General features: G+C 36.3%; 1 long non-coding RNA gene across 2 annotated transcripts in view; it reads left to right on the top strand.

The window, feature by feature from the left end:
- The window catches only part of LOC110743321, a 59692-nt gene extending 38756 nt beyond the window's left edge, over nt 1–20936 (top strand). Inside the window, exons 3-5 of one of the 2 annotated variants that reach the window (XR_002522163.2) lie at nt 3378–5000; nt 9846–9897; nt 18339–20936. This is a non-coding gene — a long non-coding RNA (uncharacterized LOC110743321). The remainder of the gene's footprint in view (nt 1–3377; nt 5001–9845; nt 9898–18338) is intronic. The other variant, XR_002522164.2, reaches the window with a different exon arrangement.
- Nucleotides 20937–21154: the final 218 nt, after the last annotated feature.

The raw sequence follows: 21154 nt of genomic DNA, 5'->3' as shown, positions 1-21154 counted from the left end.
AGCAATAAGCCTCTCACCAGATGCAGCCCCTAGACCTTGGACTTATCAGCTTCCACAACCTTGAGAGATATTTTTTTTTTTTATTTATAGATATTCAGTTTCAGGTATTCTGTTATAAAAATAAGACAGAATGAGACACTTTTATAATGGACTCATGCAATTTAGAAGAAATAATGATTTACCTTGGTTTATCAATTAAAAGTATACATCTAGTCTTATAGCCAAATATGTCATTCATTTTTATTATGCCTTACAGACAATATAGAAAGTATTTGATGTAAATGTTTTAAATATCTAATTAACAACCTGTGATTGTAAGATACTTGCTTACACAACACATACACACATAGACATCTGGAAATCAAGGATTATAGATTTTTTATTTATTTTCAACCCTTAAAAGAATTCCTTGGTATAAAGCAGAAACCTTAATTTGTTGATCAAATAACTAAATATTAAAAATTAAAGACTAAAGCTTTTAAAGTGCATTTGAAAGATAGTTTGATGTTTACTTTCAATTTGTTCTGATGTGAACTGGCCTTAGTATCATGCAGTAGGATTTAATCCTGAGTAGGACTAATTTCATGGGTGATGAATTACCTGAAAAGCATTTAAGTGGACAGTGGCTCATATGATTTTATCTTTAATCAAAGTTGCATATTTTCTTGGTTGTGAAAGTTTGTGGTTAATTGCAATTAACGGCATCTTCAGAATACACAATGAAAAACACAAGATGATTCCAATGCTACATGTAGGTAATTTTGAGGTAAATTCACAGGTCTTTATGGCTCTTACGCAGCCTACCATAGGCTCCAAACTTCAGTCTTATACTTTTGGTTTAGCTCTTGCTTTAGTCTGAATGTTGGTGTCCCAACAAAAGTTCAGATGTTGGAATTTAGCCTCTAAAATGATGGTATTAAGTGGAGCCTTTGGAAAGTGATTAGGTCATGATAGCTCCATTCTCATGAATGGGATCAGTGCCCTTTTAAAATCACTTGAAAAAGCCCGATTATCCTTTCTGCCCTGCCCCTTCAGCCCTGTGAGGTCATTGTGGGAAAGCACTGTCTATGAGGAATGATCCCTCACCAAATACCAAATCTGCCAGTGGCTTTATTTTGGACTTGCTAAGCTCTAGAACTGTGAGAAATAAATGCCCAGTGTTTACAAAATGTCCTGTGTAGGGTAATTTGTTATAGCAGCAAGAATGGACTAAGACATCCCTCTTCCATAGTGAGCAATATAATTGACAGAAAGTAGCCCCATCGACTGGATCATTTTGTAGAATGGCCACAGATGATTGCACTGGTTAAAAATTTGGGTAGAAATGAGTCTATGATCCTATATTGGTTCTATAGCCCATTTGCTTTACTCTGTCAACTGTATTTTTCAGGATTCTTTGTCATTAGTCTTCTAGTTGAGTTCAGCCAATGAAAGTCACTGGCAGGAGAAAGGGAGAAGCCAGTGTATTTTTGACACTCACGATCTCTTAGTGGCAATAGTTGTTACCTGAAATCCAAATTTAACTGGGATTCCTGCTTGTAATTTAGCCCAGGATCTCACCTGCAGACTAGCTTACTTCTCTGTCTGTCTTCTCTGTATCTTCAGGTAGCATTACCTCCTCTATTTACCCCGTTAGCCTAGTGGTGGCAACAGCTTCTAGTGTTGCCATCTCTGGGGCACCTCATTATAGCTTTCATTATTTCTGTATTCCTGATAGGTGGACCATGATCAATACAGGGAGAATTAGTATACAAAACTCACGAAAAAAATTGGGGGCTGTAGAGAACCAAGTGATAGTTTTGACTACATCAAAATTAAGAATTTCTATTCCAGGAGTAATAAGTTCTGATATACTATTGCACAATGGGGTAACAATAGTCAACAATAATGTACTATATACTTCAAAATAGTGACAAGAGAAAATTTTGAAAGTTCTCATCACAAAGAAATGACAATTGTTTGAAGAATAGATATGCTGATTACACTGATTTGATCATTCCAAAATATATATGCATATTGAAACATCAAACTGTACCCCATAACTATGCATTAATATATTGTCATTAAAAAAAATAATAAAATTTATTTTATAAATTTTCAAAAGAAAAATTCTATATAGTGAATGACTCAAAATACATAATGAAAGGAGAGTTTTCACAGTAGAAGAACATATTTGCAGGATATATATCTAGCACATTTTAGTATCTTGAATGTGAGAAGAAATCCTGCAAGGCATACAAAACTCTGGAAATCCAATTATAAAATGGGCAATTATATCAATAAGCAGTTCCCAAAATAAGAAGACAGAATGTCAAGTAGGAAAATGAATAGATGAATAGATGCTCATATAAAAATTTATCTTAATTACATAAATTAAAACAATAATACCACTCTACTTTCTACCTATTAGTCTCAAAAAATGGTTCATATAATGTTGTTACTGGGGTCTATCATGACTTTAAGGAAAATTATCACAATGTCTAGAGCCCTTGATTTCTTGCAAGAGAGGATCCTTACTTCAGGATCATGCATAGGTGTCATCATAACTGAATTTTAGAGAGAAATATATCTTCAGGAAGGCATATGCATCATAAATATGAAGTGGACCAGATATGTTTCTGCTGGCAGCTCATGTCATTGTTGTCATTGAAAATCCAGCTGACGTGACTCATATTCTCTAGGAACACTAGCTAGTCTGTGTTACTGAAATTGATTGCATTTACCATCCACACCTACTGCTGCATATACTTCATTCTCAGTCTTTACTAAGCAGATCTAGGCAGCTTTCTGGGAGCCCCACGTTTTGCTGGGTACTGATTACAGCACTGACCTCCCATGAAGGCATGTGATGTTCCTGATCACCATGGCCCTGGGTAACACAGATCCTCCTCTGTGTTTTGTGGACACTGCCATCCATTTAACAATAAGGAAGTATGCTCATTGGGTCTGATGTTATTGATGCTGGCCCAGGAATTCTTGTGCATGTGTGACAGCATTCCATCTTGAGCACCCATGGAAGTTGTGCCTGTCCTCTATTTATCTACATATACTAAAGAGATTCTTTTTAAAGCAAGTTGTTACTGAAAAGAATATGACCAAGGAGATATGTCAGGGTGAATGGACTTTCCCAACTCCTGAATTTACTGTTACTCCATTTGAGATTACAGACTGTCCTGAAGTCTTGCAAGTTTCCCTCTTAGACTACTCATTCTTACCTATTGGAGACTAGGGTATTCATCCCATAACTGAAGACAGGGCAACAACACCGTCTGCTCAGCCTATTGAATATTATTCCTCTTCTCCCACGTGTTCTTAAACAGCATATGAAGAAATATCTGAGCGGAAACAAGCATTAATTTCAGTTTTTAAAATTGCAGTACTCTGAATGCTAACAAGAAAGCAAGAAACAGGAATATTCACACAGAGGTATCAGCAACTGAGAAATGGAAGAAGGCACTAACAAGAGGTAATTAGCTTATACACTAGGCCTATTAATCACTCTCATAGCTCTAGCTCTCATACATGTGCAAGAAGACCTTTACAAGGTGATTTATTTTAACATTATATGTATGAAGAAACAGCTGGAGATAAACTCTGCAACATAGTGGTCAGGTGGTCAGGTAAGGAACTAAATCTGATAAAACTAGATCTGAAACAGAATGTTAAATAACAAAAATAGAAAGATAAAAATGTGAGACTTATTGTGCATATTATTTCTATGTGCATATAAATTTAGAACTAAATAACTATGATTTTTACCCTGGTTTGAATATTTAAATACATGTATAGAAAAGTTCATTGGAAAGATTTACATTAAAAAAAGCATGTGTACTATTGATAGGAAGGTAATGGGAGGTTAAGGGTAAAAGCAATAACAAAATATAAAAGCAAAAATGGGAAAAAATTGTAGAAGTTTATTAATTTAAAAGAATGAATAAGTTAATCTGTACCTCTGTGGTCATGTTTTCTAAATTGAAACAAAATTATCAGGCTCATTTGGTTAACCTAAAAATACCTGCTATGTAATTACACAGACACTTTGGTACTTGCTGATGTAAATAACAATTGGTTGTGTTCACAAACCTGCATATGGTAGACTGTGAGGGTCTAATTTATATATATTTGAATATGCACATTATTTTAAAATATGATACAAAATAGTTACCATGAAATTTTCTCTGATGATTCATTTGTTTATAAAATTTAAATTTATTTTCAAAAGTTATTCTAGAATCATCTAATATGTATCACTGATATTAGAAATGTTTGGATTTTAAAATGGAGTGCATTTTTCAAAAGAGATGATACTGTTACCTTGGCATATTTTAAGGAACAAACAACTATGAGCATTTTTCAGGTGAATTTGTTGTATTCAACTTGAGTGTTTGAAAGTCATGATTAAAGTAACCAGTGACTCTAAGGCAAACTTTAGTGCACAATTCTTCGGAATGCTTAACACTCCTAAAAGTATTATTGACTCAAGAACTGAGGTACTGAATCACTTTTTCCTAATCAACTGTGAAAATTAAATGTTAACTGCCCTTAATATTTTATATATTTCTTTTATGTGCAAGAGACGAAAAAATGGTTAAACATTGGTGCAAGAATAGAAGAGATCAATACTCTAGATCATCTAGGCCACAATTTTTGTTTGTTTCCAGATAAAATCAAACAGGGCTTGGTTCAATAATCAATGAAAAATTTTTATTATTTGTCATCTCTATATTCTCTGATAAACTGAGATCACACACAGACACACTGAAAGTGTTAATGATATAGTCAAAGGTACCCAAGAACTTTATCTTAATCACTCATTTATTCATTCATTCATTTTTATTCAATAGGGATTGAACATGCTCCCTGTGGGAAGTGAAAATTGAACTTCAGAGTTGCTAATACATGATTAATTTACATCTATGTCAAATCCTAAATATTTTCCACATAAACAAGCAATGATGCAAAGCACTCATTCTCGGTTGAAGTCTGATGAGGATTTGAAGGTAAACATAATGACAACTAAGGGATAACTGACAATGTGATAAATCAAACCAAATTTTGGCAAGATGAACTATACAGACAGAAGAAAAGCGATTATTAGTATTACCCCCCTTGCATGATAGTTTCATAGATATTAAGCTTTAAAAAGTATATGTTATGAAAAGAAGTATATGAAAAGACAGAATATACATACAACAAAGACACATGTTTCAATGGTATCTAATATATTATCTTGTGTGATTCTACACTTTACTTTTTAAAAGCCTAGCTTAGGCCGGGTGCGGTGGCCCACGCCTGTAATCCCAGTACTTTGGGAGGTCGAGGCGGGCAGATCACGAGGTCAGGAGATCGAGGCCATCCTGGCTAACACAGTGAAACCCCGTCTCTACTGAAAATACAAAAAATTAGCCGGGTGCGGTGAGGCTGAGGCAGGAGAATGGCGTGAACTCGGGAGGCAGAGCTTGCAGTGAACCGAGATCGCGCCGCTGCACTCCCTTCAGCCTCCTAGGCGACAGGGCAAGACTCCCGTCTCAAAAAAAAAAAAAAAAAAAAAGCTAGCTTATATCTGAAATCTTGGTTGTATCTCAGGAACAGGTGGATGGGTGTCATGAATCACAAAGCCTCTGCTATGCATCCAACCAAATATTGGACACAGGGTCCTAATGGATCCATTTCTGTCAGACACACACACACACACACACACACACACACACACACACACACCTCAGCTGGAAACTTTATAGAGTTCTGTCTTTACAGAGTTCTCTTTCTGTCCTCTTCTGTTTGCTCTTCCAACATATGAAGGGTTGTTTGCTGATTATAACTAATGGGCAGAACACTGGTTCAGACAGCTTTGGACGATAGTGAACACAGCAGGGTATAAAGCTGGTCTAAAGAACAAAGGTCTGAATTCTGCAGTTAGAGGTACATGGCCTTTGTGTAGAATGCTGGGCGGATGCTCTTTGACGAACACATTATTTAACTCTCTTTGAATGTACATGATTTCTCTGTGAAATGTTGTGTGAATAAAAATGTTCTTCCCAGTTGGCCACAGGCCACACCACCTCCATTGTGTCTGACCTCTAAGGGCATTTAAGATAGGGATCACAGCAGTAAGAATTTGTTTTTCTATACAATGTATACTTCAGTACATCTATCCAAATAGCAAGTAGATAAAGTACCAGCTGTGTTGAACATTATTATAAAATGTCAGTTAAAATTGTATCAGTTAGGGTTTAACTAAAGAGCAGAAACGGTAGATCATATAAATACACACACACAAACACACACACACAGACATAGGCACACATATGGCTTACTACACGTAATCTGCTTACACAATCATGAGGGCTGGCTCAACTATCCCAAAGTTCACAGAGCAGTCAGAAAGGGAGGATCCATGTGAAAGGAAGGGTGATTACAGCTCGGGTGTTGCTAAAAATCTCTTTATGTCTAATGTCTCATCCAGTCTCTTTTTTAAGGGACACCAATAGGATTAGATCAGACCCACTTGAGATAACCTCTATTTTAATTAACCCAGAATTAACCTCTTTGGAACTCTAATTACATCTGCAAAATCCCCTCACAGCAGCAAGTACACTAATGTGTGATTGAATAACTGGTACAAAGTGGGTGTATGCTACCAAACAGCTGTTATCTCCTTTCCAGATCTAACTTACAGAAGAGAATAGCTCTTGTAGCCTACCCTATCTGAAAACACATTAGAAAAATAATTGTGACGAATGTGCTAGTCTAGCCAGGTTGATAATATAACATCAACACTAATATAAACTTGTTAGATTCATATATATGGGTTCTTTTAGTACATATTTAACTTTAGTTAAACATTATCCATCTATACTTACTTAGTTTTAGAGATATAATTATACAAACACTGTGATGTTTCACATAATGAACAGATGCAATTCTTGATGTGACATAACATAATTGAATAATTCATTTCATTGCATGTTATCAAGAATGTACTAAATTCAAGGTGGTTTACTGGAACAGTAAATACAGAAATTTTAAACCATTACCATTTTGCTTAAAGAGCTCAAAGTCTATAGAGAGGTTTTGTTTTTCTTAATACAAAGTTTCACTGAAGTGCTATAATAGACATAAACAACAGTATTGAAATATAGAGAAAAGGTAAAAAGGCACCTAAACAAGTATGAAGGTGTTAGAAATATTTTAAATTATGAGTGATGCTTCAGCTTAGCTCTGCATGCATTTAGTCACTGTGAAACTGTAGAATATGGGGAAATTGCTTTCAGGCAAAAGGAAAATGATATGTGAGGAAAATTTTGAAAACTTTTTTCTGAGTGCCTCAAACAGATTTTCTGAGTTCTCTGAGTCATTCTAGTGAATCGTTAAAAGTTGAGGACTCTTGACACATAGAGTAAATGAAGGATATTTTGGTTTGGTTTGGTTTTTGGTTTTTGTCTCTAGAGAAAAGACAGGAAAAGAACATCTGTGACCTCTAACATCTATCTACATTAGTTTTTCTTCCTGTGTGATTTCCTCTTATTAAAAAGTGAACATAGGCTGGGTGTGGTGGCTCACACCTGTAATCCCAAAGTTTTGGGAGGATGAGGCGGGTGGATCACCTGAGGTAAGGAGTTCGAGACCTGAGGTAAGGAGTTCGAGACCAGCCTGGCCAAAATAGTGAAACCCCATCTCTACTAAAAATGCCAAAAATTAGCCTGGTGTGGTGGCACACGCCTTAGCCCCAGATACTCAAGAGGCTGAGGCAGAAGAATCACTTGAACCAGGGAGGCAGAGGTGGCAGTCAGTTGAGATGGCTCCTGTGCACCCCAGCCTGAGTGACAGAGAGAGACTCTGTCTCAAAATAAATAAATAAGTAAATAAATAAATAAATAAATAAATAAATAAAGTGAATATAAAATACCAAAATATAATCCTTCTACAACCAATTATGGGATTGAAATGAAGAGTCCCTACTAAATTTTCCATATTTTGGATTCTCATTAAATTTTATAGGTTGTGAATACAAATCAAATGGTTACCTAAAGTAATGCCATTTAACATGATACAAATTCAACTACTATTAGAGCAAAAGCATCTGTTAATGAATAACAATCTGTGCATTTTAGTGAATAATTAAAAATCACTATATTATAAATGGATTGAGCTTTCATTTCCAAAAATTGTCATCGTATACAAATTAACACATATAACTAATACTATCTAAAATGTGAAAAGCCGTATCAATCATAAATTGGCATGGATGTATAGATGTCCATTGAACTTGTCTGCTAAAGAAACATTGCAAAAAATTAAGTTATCATATCATAGGTATTTTCTCCCTGTCCCTACTTGTTTATGATAGATTATTCTAATTTAATGTTTAAATTAAATATTTGTATATAAGTAGTTTTTAAATCAAATGTTACTAAAAATTATATGGACAATTAACACTCCCTTGTCTCTTCATTGTTTTTATTTTTTCTTTATTCTCACTACTTGATTTTTCCTTACTATTTATCTTGATTTTCTCTACTTGATTTTTCTCACTACTTGATTTTTTGTTTTCCCTCTTTATTTTCATTACTTTATTTTTTTGTTACATTTATTTAATGATTCTTAGACACCCACTCAAATTTAACTGTGAAGCATTTACAGGTGGATGAAAAACTGAACTTAGAGTTTGGACTTGTTTACCAATAGATCTCAATCTGTGGTGATTTGTCAGCGATATTGCTATTGCACTGGAATATAACCAACGGTCTAAAGACCATATATAGTTTACTCTTGTGTTATTTAGTTTCTTCAGGGAGAAAATCTCTAATTTTCTACCAAAGTATAAAGTGGCCCTCGGTGTTCTGTGATCTAAGAGAACAAAGAGGACAGGAATTTGCTGATTTCAGTACAGCATCACTCTGACCATCTCCTCATACCTTTCCCTTTTATAGCTGGGATATCTAATTCAGTGGGAGGATGATGTATCCACAGAGCTGCAAAAAACAACAACAGCACCTATGCTAAGCCTTGTATCCATACAGGCAGATGCCATGATATTTGACAGGTTAAGAATTAGAGTACTCTTGCTGTCCTGCTTTGTATTAGAGTGTTCATAGCTGATTCTAATATTGCTACATGGGCCATGTCATCACCCATCCCAACACTTCCTTACAGATATGTTGTGTAAAAAGTTTTGGCTACTGAAATGTTCAATTTTAGGTATATATAAACTTAAAAATGGGCCTAGGGCCAAATAAAAGAAAAATTGTGTGAACTTGGAAAGATGTACGATTGGGTAATGATAATCCTCTCCTATCCCTTCATACCACATCCTGAACCCAGAAACTTCCAATAGAACCTGAGCATATTTACTCTCATATTTAATTTTTGTGCTAATTTATTTAATCAACTAAGCCAACCTTTAATTGTCAAGACCAAAATTTTAAAGATGATGACAAATATATTTTATCTATGTAATATTACTTTTCTTGACCATTTCTGTACAGCAAAGTGCATACCATAATCAGAAGAAATATATTCAGGCTGCCTGGATAGCAAAATTGATTTTTCTGTTTCATACCTTTAATTGTGTCCTCTGAATTTTATATTTTAACTAACAAACAATGCCTAAAATAGAACAGAATAACATTTGTTAGCATCCAGTTGTAGACCTGGAGGCTGCTGATAAAAATCTAAAGTCATTCACTCACCTATTCCATAGGTCCTTGTCCTTGGGGAATTCAACTCAAGGGGATTTTCAATGAATTTCATTCTGGTTAACATTTGGGTGATATGTATTCTTTTTCTTTTGAAAATTATATTAGCTATTTCATTGTGTGCAATTAAAATGTCTTCTCTCCTAGCGCAACAGTGCTTGGCAGAGCACCAACATGCCTCGTCTTTTCATGAAACCAGGTAATCAGCACTACAATTCTAAGCAGTTTGCCTGAAAATTCCAATGAGCTAACATCTGAGTTGTTGTTCTGTGTGTGTGTGTGTGTGGGTGTGTGCATGTTTCACATAACCCATTCTAATTCTCCCTCAAAATTCCCACAGAAATTCATGACTGATTTTTCCATACAGGAGAGTTTTTATTGTGCAACTATCTAGGGTTCATTTGTCTAACTACACAGCAAAGCCAATGACTAAAGCCCAAGTATTTGATTATCTGTTCACCCTACTGATAGGGGAAACGTAAATATTCTTTCACTGATGAAAGGTGTAACTTTACTCACTGTTCAGGCTTTTACTAGTTTTCTTCCATAAAGGTTTTATCATCCACAGAGAATATTGATGCCAATTTTTCTATTAATAGTAATGGCCTTCTATCCACAAACTATTAGTAAATCAGAGAGCCTGCATTTTCTCTAATAGCAGAGTTTTGGGCTTGGACCACGCAGCAGTGGGAGTGGAGAGTTAATCAGATAGCTTTATCATGGATTCCATGGGGAGTGAAGCAAACTGCTTAAGTATGTGGTGGACTTTTCCCTGAACTCCCTCCCTCTCCCCTTCTCCATTCCATGCTGTTGATTACTCCACTGTCACTTTATGAATGAGGTATTGTATGCCACCCTTATCTATTGAATGTCTTTCTGACATCACCCAAAATTTGTTCAGCATAGCTGGGGTTCATCTGAGGTCCATCGGTGGTAGTAGTGATCTGTGTCGAAGCTGAGTCACAGTTTAAGGTAGAAACAATTAATATATTCATTTTTCAAATAAGAAAGTAGAGAAATTAAAAGACCTGTACAAAATCATCCAGCTACAATAGCAGACCTTGAGGCCAAAGCCAGGCCTCTCTGTCTTTGACACTGAGTTTATTAATCTGTATCACATACCACTCAATTTATTCAAGTGTTCTTTTTTGGCTCTAATAAATGTGTACATGTGGCTTCTTAAAGTAGTATTTACCTAGTTAATTGGTTTTTAAAGTTTGTTTGTTTATTAATTCATTTATTCATTGAAGCTGTAAATGTAAATTTCCACTGTGATAATATAAACTATCATAATTTAGAATTATTAGTTCCCCAAATAATAAGGATTTCTTAGCATCTGTTGGATATTGGTGCCTAATTAACCTAAATTAACTATGTAAAAGAAATATTGACTAGAATAATATATTCAGTAGTGTATAGATAAGTAAACATTAGAGATATCTGACCTCTGCTTACCACAACAGAGGTTTGCTTCTCAATCACATAAATTAAAAAGTAGATGTTCCTGATATGTGACAGGAAAGAAGAAGGGCAGTGGCCTTAGCTGAAGACAAGCATTTAGGAACCAAAGCTGACAGTTCCTGGCATCAGCAACATGTGGCTTTTAAGGTTGTCCATTGCCCTCCAGGCTGCAAGATCAAGAAGAGAGAAGGTGGAGAAATCATATTCACATATCAATCACTTTGGCGGGGAATATAGGTATTTTTTATGTTCTCCTTTTATTCCTAGAAAATGGGGATCATGGTTTGGCTGCCAGTTTAGGGTAACAACTCCATGCCGTGGAAAAGGACCATGACTTTCTTATTGCACAGATAACTGTCCCTGCTACAGACAGAATGCTAGTATTTTAGAAAACTTCTTGTGAAAACTTTGATAATTCTTAAGCCAAAGAGTAATTTATCAAATAAAATGTTTTAAAGATGTTTATAACTGATGTGTGCTTGTTTAGTTAGCTATAAGTCATAAGCAATGATAAAAATATTTGTGGCAGGGCCAGGAATTTAGCAAAACAGAAGCAGTATAAATTATTGTGTCCAAGCCTGATAGCACAGGGTTAGGCTAGCTTATGTAGTCATAAAAGTCCAACGGGGGTATTCATAAATTCCTTGTCATGGAACAAATGCAGGAATGGCACTCAAGAGAAGAGGTTTTACAGCCCTGCAATGTCCTTGTTATTCTCCACATTGATCTCCAGTTGCTGCCTGACTGGAAGTACATATTACAAAAGGCTGATGAAACTGTGAAAGGCTCAGAGAAGTAAAGCACTCAGTACTTCCTATGGCATAATGAAGATATATGCAGTTACATGAAAATTAAGATGGTCCCAGATCAATAATGTAAATCAAAGAATAAAAAAGACCAACCAGTTTTTCTGAAAAAGAAACTACGTGAAACTGTAGATCACAACTAATTTGTGAGGTTGTAATGTACAGAGTATGCTTAAGATTTCAAAGTTCTTGTATTGCTTATCTGAATGAAATTAAACGCATATATCATTCTAACAAATATCTCCTAGCATATTGTGAACTTTGAAAATGGGAAAAGAAATTAAAGGCAATGTATTTTATATGTGTGTTCCTTCTTCTCAGGTTCAGTTATTTCCCCATAAAGAATTCATGTTTTCTATTCAACAGACATTGACCAGTCTTTTAATAGATGCTGTTTGCTAAGGTAGTGCAAAAACTGACTCTCAAAAACAATAAACACAACAGCTCTCATTTATCTAGTTGTCTGAGTGACCACCTTAGTAACCCATTTCAAAATAGTAGAAAGGGGTGTAGAGATATGACTTGATTCTCTTCTTTAAATGTTTATTTTAAGTTCAGGGTTATATGTGCAGATTTGTTATAAAGAAAAACTTCTGTCATAGGGATTTGCTGTAGAGATTATTTCATCACCCAGGTATTAAGCCTAGTACCCATTAGTTATTTTTTTTCTGCTCCTTTTCCTCCTCCCACACTCTAACCTCCAGTAGGCCTAAATGTCTATTATTCCCCTTTATGTGTCCATGTATTCTTATCTTTTAGCTCCTATGTATAAGTGAGAACATTTGGTTTTGGTTTTCTGTTCCTGTGTTAGTTTCCTAAAGATAATGGCCTCAAGCTCCATCCATTTTCCTGCAAAGGACATTATCTCATTTTTTATGGTTGCATAGTATTCCATTGTGTATATGTACATTTTCTTTATCCTGTCTATCACTGATGGGCATGTAGGTTGATTCCATGTCTTTGCTATTGTAAATAGTGCTGCAATGAACATATATGTGAATATGTCTTTATGAAAGAATGATTTATATTCCTTTGGGTATATACTTAGTAATGGTTTTGCTGTTTTTAGGTCTTTGAGGAATCACCACACTGTCTTCCACAATGATTGAACTAATTTACAGTCCCACCAGCAGTGTATAAGCATTTCTTTTTCTCTGCAGCCTCATCAGCATCTGTTATTTTTTGACTTTTTAATAATAGTCATTCTGACTGTTGTGAGATGGTATCTAATTGTGGTTTTGATTTCATTTCTCTAATAATCACTGATGAGCTTTTTTCATGTGCTTGTTGTATGCACGTACGTCTTCTTTTGAAAACCATCTGTTCATATTCTTCCCCCACTTTTTAATGAGGTTGTTTGTTGTTTTCTTACAAATTGGTCTAAGTTTCTTATAGATGGTTGTCAGATGCACAGTTTGCAAAATTATTCTCCCATTCTGTAGGTTGTCTGTTCACTTTAATGATAGTTTCTTTTTCTGTGCAGAAGCTCTTTAGTTTATTTACCTTCCATTTGTCAATTTTTGCTTTCGTTGCAGTTGCTTTTGGTACCTTTGTCATAAAATCTTTCCCCCTGTTCCTAAGTTCAGAATGTGATGTCCTAGGTTGTGTTTCAGAGTTTTTATTATTTTGATTTTAACATTTAAGCTTTTAATCTATCATGAGTTAATTTTTGTATATAGTGTCAGAAAGGAGTCTAGTTTCAATCTTCTGTACATTTTTATCCAATTCACCCAGCCCCAATTATTGGATAGTGAGTCCTTTCCCCATTTCTTGTTTTTGCGAAGTTTGCTAAACAGCAGATAGTTGTAGGCATGTGGCCTTATTTCTGTGTTCTGTATTCTTTTACATTGGCTATGTGTCTGTTTTTTGTACCAGTGCCATGCTGCCTTGATTACTGTAGCCTTGTAATATAGTTTGAAGTCAGGTAGCATGATGCTTCCAGCTTTATTCTTTTTGCTAAGATTGTCTTGGCTATTTGGGCTCTTTTTTGGCTCCATGTGAGTTTTAAGAGTTTGGTTTTTTTTTTTTTTTTCTAGTTCTGTGAAGAATATTAATGATAATTTAACGGGAATAGTGTTGACTTTGTAAATTCCTTTGAGCAGCATGATCATTTTAATGATATTGATTATTTCTATCCATAACTGTGGAAGGTTTTTCCATTTGTTTGTCCCACATCTGATTTCTTTGAGCAGTGTTTTGTAGTTCTCCTTTTAGAGATCTTTCACCTCCCCAGTTATGTATTTTATTCTTCCTGTGGAAGATTGAGATTACATTTCTCAGCTTGACTGTTGTTGATGTATAGAAATGTTAGTGACTTTTGCACATTGATTTTTGTATCTTGAGACTTTGCTGAAATTGTTAATTAGCTTAAGGAGTTTTGGACTGATTCTGTGTGGTAGAATCCATGTCATCTGCAAACATGTATATTTTTACTTCCTCTCCTTCTATTTGGAAGCCCTTTATTTCTTTCTCTTGCCAGACTGTCCTGGCCAGGACTTCCAATAGTATGTGGAATAGGTGTGGTGACAGAGGGCATTTTTGTGTTGTGCTGATTTTCAGGGAAAATGCTTCCAGCTTTTGGCCATTCAACACAATGTTGACTGTGGGTTTGTTCCTTCTTTTTTCAATTACTCGTAGCTTTTATCTTAAGTTTGGGGTTACATATGAAGGCTTGTTATATAGGTAAACTCATGTCATAGGGATTTGTTCTATAGATTATTTAATCACCCAGGAACTAAGCCCAGTAATACCCAATAGTTATCTTTTCTGTTCCTCTGCCTCCTCTTACTCTCTGCCCTTAAGGAGACCTCAGTGTCTGTTGCTTCCTTCTTAGTTGTTCAAAAGTTTTATCAATACCCAGTTTATTGAGAATTTTTAATGTGAAGAGGTGCTGAATTTTATCAAAAGCCTTTTATGCACATGTTGAGATAATTATGTGAATTTTGCCTTTAGTTCTTTTTATATGATAAATCACTTTAATTGATTTGTGTATATTCAACCAACCTTACATCCTGGGGATGAAGCCTACTTGATAATGGTGGATTAGCTTTTGGATGTGCTGCTGAATTCATTTTGCAAGGTTTTGTTTTGAGGATTTTTGCACTGATGTTCATAAAGAATATTGGCCTGAAGTTTTATTTTCTTGTTGGGACTCTGCCAGGTTTTGATCAGGATGATGCTGGCCTCATACAATGAATTTGGAAGGAGTTTATTCTCTTCAATTTTTGGAACAGTTTCACTGGGAATGGTACCAGCTATATTTTGTACATCTGGTACAATTCAGCTGTGACTCTGTCAGATCCTGTGCTTTGTTTAGTTGGTAGGCTATTTATTACTGATTCAATTTTAGAGCTTGTTATTTGTCTGTTCGGGACATCAACTTATTCCTGGTTCAGTCTTGGGAGGCTGTATGTGTTCAAGAATTTATCCATTTCTTTTAGGTTTTCTAGTGTATGTACAAAGAAGTGTTCATAGTATTTTCTGATGGTTATTTTTATTTCTGTGGGGTCAGCGGTAACCTTCCTTTCATCATTTCTAATTGTGTTTATTTGAATCTTCTATCTTTTTTTCTTTATATATTCTAGATAGCAGTCTATTTTATCACTTTTTTCAAAAAACGAACTCCTGAATTCATTGATCTTTTAAAAGGTTTTTTATATGTGCCAGAAATTCTGGGATGTTGTATCTTTGTTCTCATAAGACATTCAGGCACATGTTGCTTAATTTCCATGTAATGTCATAGTTTTGAACAATTCTCTTAGTCTTGATTTCTATTTTTATTTCACTGTGGTTCAACAGTGTGTTTGTTATTATATCAGTTCTTTTGCATTTGCTGATTATTGTTTTATGTTCAGTTATATGGTCAATTTTAGATTATGTGCCATGTGGCAATGAGAAAAATGCATATTCTGTCGTTTTGTAGTGGAGAGTTCTATAGAGGTCTAACAGATTCTTTTGGTCCAATGTTGAGTTCCGGTTCTGAATATCTTTGCTATTTTTTCTGCCTTGGTGATCTATTTAATACTGCCAGTGGTGTGTTGAAGTCCAGCCCTATTACTGTGTTGAAGTCTCAGCATGAAGGGGTGTTGAATTTTATTGAAAAGATTTTCTGCTTCTATTGAGAAAATCATGTGGATTTGTCTTTAGTTCTGTTTAAATGATGAATCACGCTTATTGATTTGTGTATGTTGAACCAACCTTGCATCCTAGGGATAAAGCCTACTTGATCATGGTATAAAAGATATTTGAGGCCGGGTGCGGTGGCTCAAGCTTGTAATCCCAGCACTTTGGGAGGCCGAGATGGGTGGATCCCGAGGTCAGGAGATCGAGACCATCCTGGCTAACATGGTGAAACCCCGTCTCTACTGAAAAATACAAAAAACTAGCTGGGCGCGGAGGCGGGCGCCTGTACTCCCAGCTACTCGGGAGGCTGAGGCAGGAGAATGGCATGAACCCGAGAGGCGGAGCTTGCAGTAAGCTGAGATCCGGCCATTGCACTCTAGCCTGGGCGACAGAGCGAGACTCCGTCTCAAAAAAAAAAAAAAATAAATAAATAAAAAGATATTTGAAGTGTTTTCTGATTTTGCTTGCCAGTATTTTGAGGATGTTTGCATAAATGTTCATGAAGGATATTGCCCTAGTTTTCCTTTTTTGTTGTGTTTCTGTCAGATTTTGGTATCAGGATGATGGAATGAGTTAGGGAGGAGCCTCTCTTCCAGAATTTTTTGGTGTAGTTTCAGGATAAATGATACCAGCTCTACTTTGTACTTCTGGTACAATTCAGCTGTAAATCCATTTTGTCCTGGGATTTTTTGGGGGGTTGGTAGGCTATTTATTACTGATTCAATTTCAGAGCTGATTATTGTTCTATTTAAGCACTCAATTTTCCCTGCTTCAGTCTTGGGAGGATACCCACGTCCAGGAATTTATCCATTTCTTCCAGATTTTCTACTTGATGTGCATAAAGGGGTTCATAACATTATGTGGTAGTTATTTGTATTTCTGCGGGGTCTGCGGTGATATGCCTCTTGTTGTTTCTGAATGTCTGAATGTGTTTATTTGAATCTGTTCCCTCTTATTTTTTATTAGTATATGTAATGATCTATTTATTTTATTGATATTTTCAGAAAACAGGCTGTTTAATTTGTTGATCTTTAGAGTGGCTTTTTTTTTTTTTTTACCTCAATCTCCTTCAGTTCAGCTCTGATTTTGCTTATTTCTTGTCTTCTGCTAGCTTGTAGTTGGTTTATTCTTCTTTCTCTAGTTCTTTTAGTTGTGACATTAGCTTGTCAGGTTGAGATCTTTCTAACTTTTTAATGTGAGCATTTAGTGCTATAAAATTCCCACTTAACCCTGTGTTATCTGTGTCTCAGAGATTATAGCATGTTGCATCTTTGTTCTCATTACTTTCAAAGAGTTTCTTGATTTCTCACTTAATTTCATGATTTACCCATAAGTCATTCAGGAGCAGGTTATTCAGTTTCCATGTAATCGAATGCCTTTGAGCGAAATAGTCTTGGTTTTTAACTTTACTCTGCTGTGGTCTGAGAGAGTGCTTGCTATGATTTAAGTTCTTTTCCATTTGCTGAGGAGTGTTTTACTTTTGATTATGTGATCGATTATATAGTTTATGCCATGTGATGAGAAGAAGAATGTATATTCTATTGTTTTCTGGAGCAGAGTTCTGTAGATGTCTATCAGATCTATTTGAACGAATGCTGAGTTCAGGCCTTAAATGTTTTTGTTAATTTTCTGCCTCGATGGTTTATCTAATGCTGTCAGTGGAGTGTTGACGTCTCCTGTTAATATTATGTGGGAGTCTAAGTCTCTTTGAAGTTCTCTAAGAACTTGCTTTATGAATCTGTGTGCTTCTGTGTTGGGAATATATTCTGAATTTGATTGGTGGCCTTTCTAGCTATGTTGGGGAAGTTCTTATAGATGATATCCTGAAATATGTTTTCAAAGTTGCTTCCATTCTCCCCATCTCTTTCAGGGACAGCAATGAGTCATACATTTGGTCTATTTACACAATCCCCTATTTCTCTGAGGTTTTATTCATATATTTCCTTCTTTTTTCTCTATTCTTGTCTGGCTGTCTTATTTCAGAAAGGCAGCCATCAACCTTTGAGATTCTTTCCTCCATTTGGTCTGTTCTGCTACTAATACTTGTGAGTGCCTTATGAAATTATTGTAGTGCGTTTTTCAGTTTTATCAGGTTGGTTCCATTTTTTTTCTACACTGCCTGTTTTGTCTGTCTGTTCCTGCATTGTTTTAACATGATTTTTAGCTTCCTTGGAATGAGTTTTAATGTACATCTTTAGCTCAATTATCTTTTTTCCTATCCTTAGTCTGAATTCTATTTCTGTTATTTCAGCAGCTCAGCCCAGTTCAGAACTCCTGCTGGAGAGATGATTCAGCTGTTTGCAGGAAAAAGACCCTCTGACTTTGTGAGTTTTCAGAGATTTTGTGCTGATTCTTTCTCATCTTTGTGGGTTTGTCTTCCTTCAGTCTTTGACATTGCTAACCTTTTGATTTTTGTTTGTTTGTTTGTTTGCTTTCATCTTATTTGATTCCTTTGAGGTTTTGATTGTGGTATAAGGTGGATTCAGTTGACTGGCTTCATTTCTGGAAGATTTTAGGGGACCAACACTCTGCTCCCAAATCCTGAACTGTGTGTTCTAACTGGGAGACATATATTGGACCCCAACTTTGCTCTCTGGCTTCTCAAGATTAGGAATCTACTGAGCTGGGGGAATTTGAGGTGTTCCCAGACCCCCAAGTCACTACACTCCAATGGATAGTGTCAGCTAAAGCCTTTCATAGTGGAGTGACAGCAAGATCCATCCTCACATTCCAGCAATAGCAGTAGTGGAAGCTGTGGCAGAGTGCTAGTGGGTTCTGAGGTGCCTGCCTCCCTTGCAGCTTGGTTTGAGGGGAAGGTGGGGGCAGCTGGGGACCCCTGCTGGAGACTGTGAGAACAGCTTTGCTCAAGGTGGTATTGGCTCAGGGACCAGGCAGTGACAGGCACAAGTCTGGGTACCTTCTCTCTTCTCTTCAAACAGGAGTGATGGCTCAGGACGGAGGAAGATCCACTGTTCTCTGCATAGTGTTAGTACAAGGGTGGGGTGCTTGTAGGTGTGGGGCTTGCTGGCTCTGTGCCATCCAAGGCTCTGTCTGCAATGGCATTCTGGAAGGGAAGGGGAGGCGGATTGGACTCCAGCATGCTGTCAGTGTCAGGAAAGCAAAACCTACCTGCACAGACACACCAACAGAGCATTCTGAGGGGGTTGCCTTGAGCCCAGGGGGAAGCTACAATTTAGGGAGGGAGCATGTAGGCTGGGGCCTCAACATAGGTGCTGCCCCACTGGAGCTGTCTGCCAATCCCACACAGTCTGCCAGCACAGAAACTATGACACAGGCCCCAGACCACTCTGGGCTGCCCTGCAAGTAGGCATAGTCATGCTGGGGCTCTGGAAGAGGCCAGTAGACCAGGGAGTGCTCAGGTCAGACTGTCCCTATCTATTGGACAAGCTCCATTTTGCAGTGTTCAGATCCAGCAGTTCCTCTAGGGCTAATGTTTCCTATGGGAGCAAGTCAAGCCTAGCAGGATGGCCATCTCTGGCCTTAATCTGCTACAGATGCTCCTGTACCAAAACCTCTGGACTCCACATCAGCTGGCTTACTGCTTCTACCACTTCTCTAAGCAGCTCTCCCTGCCAATTCGAATGCCTGCGGTGGTTGAGGGGTGTCCTGCCGGTGCTCTAGAGGCCTGTGGTGAGGGCAGGTTGCTCTTCGCCATTTCAACTCACCCATTCCTCCAGAGCCATTGGTGGCCAGGAACGAGACTGGGTGCAATTTATCTGCATGTAGTGTTCCCAACGTTCTCCTCCTTCTGCCAGCTTCTCTGTCCTCCCTGTGTCCACTCTTGGGAAGACCGGTTAGGAGCATGTCAGGAGCATGCCAGTCGTCTCAGTCTCTAGGTAGGAGCTGTTCCACCTGTCTGCATTTAGTTGGCCATCTTACTGCATATGACTCTTTTGCTATACCAAAACTATGATCAACAGCCAGTCCCAAATGAAAGCAGTGAATGAAAAGGTGTTAGGTTGCTATAAGAAAATGTGTTAAACATATGATACCCACTGTTTGTCAGAAATGCAATAGCGACAGCCTGCCAGGGAGAAAACAGCAACTTACAATAATTTATCTTAAGGTGAACTTATCCTTTATGCCAGTTTCATCTTCTAATAATAGTAGATTAAAAGGATGAAACTAAATTGTATTTAGAACTATTTGGTTACATACATTCATGATTTTTAATAATAGATATGCTGCATGCATTAGATGACCAGGCCCTTATTTTTGTCATGTAAGGTAACATATTCAAAGGTTCCAGGGATCAGAACGCGGACTTCTTTGGGGTTTGGGGGCATTATTCAGCCTACCCCAATAAATCTGAGGTGATTTATAAGAATGGCCTAGAAAAAATGATGTTCCATAACTGTGACTACCATGTTATAAATGTTATACCATGTTATAAATGAGCCACTCAAAAGTTATTTTCGCTGTCAAAGTCCAGTGTTTCTGAAAAATGGAAACTGAAGAAATCAAAAGTCATTTTTGTTTTTTTCACAGAGGAACAACTTACGTAGTTCTTTTTCTTTTTACGTGTATGGTATTTTAATATTTTTACCAAATAAGATTTTTCATGGAACTCGTAATTTTCTAATTTTCTTTTAACAGTTTCTTCTGATTATAGAAGTCATATTAGTGTTTTATTAGAAAACTGGATAAATAAAAATAAAGATATAAACCAAGATATGAATTCAGGAATCTTATTGCTCGATAACACACTGATAATATTTTGGTAATATGTCTAATAGTCTGTTTCTCCTACCATTTATATCTAGAAATATTTTGCTTCAATAAAGTACATATTATAATAACTCACATGGATTCAGCACTTAAAATATAGCAGACTGTACTATGGACTGTCAAAAAAGGCCATGAGTACATTGACTGTATATATTTAAATATATGTATATTTAAATAATATATTTAATGATATAATTTAATTAATAATATAATTAAATAAAAATATATTTAAATAATAAGTTAGCCATGGTTAAGTAGTGTAATTTAACAAATTATTGAGTCATAGGTTATGACTTTTGACACATTGGGATATATTAC

Source organism: Papio anubis, chromosome 3, assembly GCF_008728515.1.
Source record: "Papio anubis isolate 15944 chromosome 3, Panubis1.0, whole genome shotgun sequence".
Taxonomy (NCBI): Eukaryota; Metazoa; Chordata; class Mammalia; order Primates; family Cercopithecidae; genus Papio; species Papio anubis.
The sequence above is the reverse complement of the archived record's forward strand: the minus strand, read 5'-3'. Positions and strand labels throughout refer to the sequence as shown.